Below are 6,069 nucleotides of genomic sequence, written 5' to 3' on the forward strand. Positions count from 1 at the left end.
CTCCTCTCATCCTTCCTTCTATTCCCTCCTCTCATTCTTCAGTCCCTTCCTCCTTCCCTCTTCTCATCCTTCCTTCCTCTTCTCGTCCTTCGATCTCTTCCTCCTTCACTCCTCTCGTCCTTCCTTGCCTCCTCTCGTACCTCCAACTCTTCCTTCTGTCCTCTCGTCCTTCCCTCCATTCCTCCTCCTCCGCAGGTGAATTTCAGCTACAATCTATGAAAGGTAAGCACTATTTTGCCACTAAACTTATCTTCATGGGGAGTCCACATTGTGAGTCTTCCTGCATCCATTTATTTTGAATTGTGTATTAACTTATTGGAAATTCAAAATGCAGTTTTTTAATGTTTTTGTTATGTTCGCATTTTCCAAAATAGAGCAGGGTCTATGTTACTTGCTGCAGCTACCAATGCATTTTTATGAAAAGCTCACAGTATGCAGTGAAGTTACAGTAAGCAGTATCAGTGCAAGAGAGGAGGTGGCCAACTGCTAGAGGGAAGGGGAGGCTGAAGGGAAGATTTATTGAATGGAAGGATGAAGGGCAGGCCAGAGGGCAGATTTAATAGGGGGAAGGCTAGGGTCAGATATATCTACACAATTGGAAAAAAAACAAAACATAAAATAAAAATCACAGTTAAGCCCTTTGTGTGTGAAGTTTGCAATACAGACACTAGGTGGCAGTATAGGATCGACTGAATTGTTCATCCCCTGTGTAGTAGAGTTCTTCCAGCAGGGGTCGCTGTAGTTGTATCCAATGAAGGTTCTGCTGGTCATATGGAGGTTTGCAGGCTGCTCATTCATTCTCAGTCCTTTGATTTTTCTCTGAGCCCTGGCTTTTAACATTTGTAGTTGATGTGAACTCAAACCAAATGACATTTGGTGTACTAAACCCCTGTGTATTGAAAAAGAAATTCCATTATTTTTTAATAAGTGAATTATTTTCATATAACAGGGCCTCCATTGAGGGACCCTACCATAAGTTCCCACTCACCTTGGAGCCAAGATCCAATAGAGGTGAGTCAGGCTTGGACCCCTATACTGTCACCTAAACACGGTGGCTCAGAGGTAGCACTCCAGCCTTTGCAGCGCTAGGTCCCAGGTTTGAATCTCAGCTAGGACACTATCTGCATGGAGTTTGCAGGTTCTCCCCGTGTCTGCGTGGGTTTCCTTCGGGTATTCTGGTTTCCTCCCGCATCCCAAAAACATGCAGTAAGGGTAATTGACTTCCCTCTAAAATTGGCCTTAGACTGTATAAATGACATATGTCCACGGTAGGGACATTAGATTGTGAGCCCCTTTGAGGGACAGTTAGTGACACAATTATGGACTTTGTACAGCACTGTGTAATATGATGGTGCTATATAAATACTGTCTAATAATAATATACACTCATATAGGTCACCTTGCCTTTCATCACCCCTTCTATTGATTTTGTTCTTGACCAACATATGACTGGTTGCCTTTCCAATCACTGGGGATGGGTTGACCCTCAGAACCATGCTGCGCATGCTCCAACAGATGGGAGATCCTGATTGGATGAGCTTGATCATTTGTAAATATTGCACAATGCATGTAGTTTCAACTTCTACCAACACAGCGTTTGTTTCCCGTTGGCCTGCTGTTGAATTCCTTTGCAGATAGCCAGCCAATCAAACCATAGGTAATCGGATCGGAAGGTAAAATCAACCCATGTGTACTAGTCCTTAGTGCAGCATGAGCAAGGTACTGGAAATCGTCAAAGCGTTACCAATGAAGGACAAGCAGGTGAGACACCTGACATTCACCTGTTCCAGGTCACCACCCCCACCATGGGTCTCCAATGAAAAGAATGAGAATGACAACTCCGAAGCGAATTCCCTCCAAACATGGCGGCTCTCATCACTTCCATGCCCCCGTCCCCAATTCAGGCATCATCATTCACCAGCCTGCTCACCTCGCCTTTCATAAGACAGATAAATCGAGATTTTTGACACTGGAAGATTAGGTGAAAGTGGATTAGAAGGGGTGAAGTGGAGTCACTTCCTATTCACGGAAAAGACAGAGCGCTAATGTTCTCAGGATAATAACATTTCATTCCTTTTAAGTCGGGAGGTGTTAATCATCCGGAGGAAAATCTCCCTCCCTAGGGACAGCCAAGGAAAAGGTTTTATGGGAAATTAAATTTGTTTCATCAGCCGGGCTGTCTAGGAGGGAGGGGGCGAAAATGGATCTATGTCCCTTGCTTTAGCTATAACAGGAGCCTGGGGATAGTCAATGGGTAAGTGGGCTGAGGGGGGTGGAAGAGAAGTCATGGTAATAATGATCAGCTTCCAAAATGTTGAGGTGTCACCAGAACATCCCCCCAAAATTGTTCTTACACCATGTTAATGACATATGACTGAGGTAGGGACATTAAATTGTGAGCTCCTGAGGGACAGCTAGTTATATGACTATGGACTTTGTACAGCGCTACGTAATATGTTGGTCCTACATGTAAATAATGAAGGCAAGGTTCTTTTTTTTTGCACAAGCCACATCCCTGAACACATCCATAGCAGGCTCCACACCTCACCAGGTAGAAGCTGCAGGGATGGGAGGACGTTTGTGACATTAATGGCTGGGGAACTTCATGAGTCAGTGCTAAGAGCCACGACAGAACCAACAAGCTGGGAGAAACTCCCCAACCAGACCTTTCCGACATCAAGCTTTGCAAGTATGGGGCAAATCACCCCCCTTGTCTTTGTGTGCATTATTAGGCTCTTGAATTACCCATTCTGCTCTTTGGAGGGCTATTTTTTGCCCAGACTCATGAAGTCTAACACCTCACATAGGTGATAGATTTTCGGAGCAAGATACGCTTACTTGCTAAATGATGGGGTCCAATGACCACCCCCTGTTCACTATTGGGGAGGACACAATGGGGCACCGTCTGCCCCTTCCTTCACAGGCACTTGTTCATTCCTACAGTCCCTAAACTTTGCATAATGTGTAAAGGCCATCTAATAAAGCGGGGTAACCAGGCCGTAATCCTTTGGGCCCACCTGTTCTCCCTAAAATAAAAGCTTCTCACTCATAGTAAATTCTCCTTAAAACCATTATTTCGGTGATGCATTTACATCAAGAGTTGAAATTCATGTTTATTTATTCGCCGATTGCACCGTGAATATTTGTACTCTCCGAAGATCACCGGGGACTCCTCTGGCAGCACGGATGAGTGATCCTGCGCCTCATCTATTATTGCTAACAGACCGTGGTCTTATTAACTTCACACACGTGTTCTCCCTCTGTGTCCCCCCCATCCACCGTCTTCTCCACCTGCTGAAACAGCTCCGGTACCATGCGGCAGTTATATAATATGCCAGATCGCTGGAGCGTGTCGGCTGGTCACATGACCCCATTGTCCTAGCAATGTTCTATATCCATCCGTACTGCCACAATGTCTCTGGTGGGTACGTGTGCAGAAAGTTTAGCTCCTTCTCGGCCTAACTGCCTTGGGATTGAAATGCAACAATCATGCAACCAGTGAAGCCTAAAAATATATAAAAGTAAAAAAAAAAAAATCCTACGATGGCTATGAAGACTGATTGGCCTGGTCACACAGGGAGAGTGACGTGCTCCTTCCTACCTGCAAGTACTGAAGTTTCTGGTCCTGCAGCAGCAGAAGTCCCAAGTTAGCTACAATAACTGATTGGCCTGATCACATGGGAAGAGTAACACGTGTCGTCATACCTGGAAGTACGGCAGTTTCTGGTCCCGATGCAAAAACCAAACCCAAGCTTTAATGGGTAAAAGGCGGAATTCTATATTTTGAGGTTGTAAATGGCAGAGCTGACCACACTGCCTGCTATTGCATTACAGCGAACCTATGTTGTCAAGCTAAACAGGAAGTGGGGAACTTAGTGGATTTCCTGAAGGTTTATTGTTATATAATTGTCATAAATGTTATTCATCCCTATAACTTGCTTTGCCTCATATGACCCCACCAGATTCTCCCCTTTTACCTATCACCCCTCTATCTTAACATTGCAGCTTCTGAAACCCCTTTATAGTAAGTGACCCTCCCCCTCCTCATGCCATTACTAAGTCTTGTAATGTCCTGTGGGAGCTGAAGAAGAAGGATATTCACATCAGGGAATAATTCCAGAGGTGTTCAATGCCATAGAGGTTTCCAGAGCCTGCACTGATTCTACTAAGACTGCTCCCTACCTCCCCCATTCATTCTCCATGGGGCTGTCACAGGGTGAAGTTACTTGTAGCCTCTCCCCAAACACAAGCGCTCCGATAACAGGAACTGATACCTGCACTTCAACCTTACTGCCAGTGTGATCATAGCCTTAGAGAACTGACAGGGTCCTTTAAAATCCTTAATGCAATTGCTGTTCAATACCTTGCGTTCCTTGAGTAATTTGTGCCATTCCAGTCAAAGTGGACTTTTTGCCTATCTGTAAGGGTGACATTACTACCAATGGCCAATGTAAGAGACATTCATCCCACTGACCACCACGCTCCTGTACTGTGAACTGTGGATATAGTAATTATAACCGGGGTTCCCAAAAGACCTTAAAGTTATTTCAAAGGTTCCCCCATGATTTGGAAACACTGATATACACCATTCAGCCTTTTCCACTTTTGTTCTTAGAACACTTATCCCTCCGACTCCTCCACAGATGTCCCCTCGTGTCTTTGAACTGCTCACTCAATTGACGGGACAGATCAATGCGAGCAGATCGAAACACCCGCTGTGTGACATTCTGCTGAGTCGGGTCATTCCGCCTCTGAATTAAGATTCTCCCCTGTAGAAGGTCACCAGATAAGGATGTAGGAGACATGGGGAGTGATTGGATTCGTCTCACGTGTCCTTGGCGGTGCCTCTGTATTGTCAGGGATATATAACTTTCACTCATCCAGGGGCCCTCTGAGCTGGAGATTGGCATGAATGAATGATGCTCATTTACCCCCATAGCCCTGCATAGCTCCCCATTGCCCATATTATGGAGGGAGGGCCATGCTTCTGTTCAGCTATACAATGATCTATGAATTTGCTCCAATTCAAGAAATAGATGTGACTATTTTGTGATGATATAAATATTATCCCAAATCAGAGGGCTTCGGGAGGAGTGCAAGGTAAATATCCCTGACAACATAGAGACACCGCCATGAACACTTGAGATGAATCCAATCTCTCCCCAGGTGTCCTACATCACCAAATATCAATGCAATGGTCACATGGTTTCTTTCAAACAGGGTTGGAGAAGCAATGGTCAAACATATCAGGCGACCAACTTTGTCAGAACGGTTCTAAATTCCTGTTGTTGGTATCCTTCAATTTTGTTTTTTTTTGCAGATCATCCAGAAGACATCATTCTGCCTCAACATGAAACCTTTCACAAAACTGGGATATATTGCAACTTTCCAGATTTGCAACCTGGGGTGACAACACTCACAGTAATGACTACATGGTGTTGTCATCCGGGGGCAAAAAGCTCGTCAGGACTATTGAAACCCCCTCTCCTTACCTACATAACATAAAGGGGGAGTTCTGTACTTCAGAGAATTGAACATGGCTGACCACACTGCTTTGGATTTTATCGCAGCAGAGAACACTAGTGACAGAATCAGTGGATTTCTAGAAGATTATCATATATGTTGCTGAACTTGTAACACAAGCAAGTGTGCATGTATTGCAAAGGGTCAATATATAAAATCTTGTTTTGCTCATGTTTCTTCTTCCTTTTTAAACTGTCTTTTAAAGGGAACCTCCACCCTGTATGTTTCTGTCTCCACCCCCTTCATATCAGCAACATTGGCAACATGCTGCTATACTCTATTGATAACCATTACTTTATGCTTCAGTACATGAAAAAGCTTTAATGCTCCGAGTGCTGCTGTCTGATGTCTTGTTTGCGAAGGAGCCTTGAAGCACTAAAATGCTATCAGCATGAACGAATGTTACTGTCAGACAAGCTAAAGAAAACCATCTGCAATGTTGCTGCGGCAGGCAGAGCAGAGACGGCATCGGGAAAGTTAAGGTCTCTCGGTCCCTGCTGTAATCACATTTACCTGAAGCATTTTTGCACAAAAGACACCGAAACG

Source organism: Pyxicephalus adspersus, chromosome 3 (assembly GCF_032062135.1).
Source record: "Pyxicephalus adspersus chromosome 3, UCB_Pads_2.0, whole genome shotgun sequence".
NCBI classification, from domain to species: Eukaryota; Metazoa; Chordata; class Amphibia; order Anura; family Pyxicephalidae; genus Pyxicephalus; species Pyxicephalus adspersus.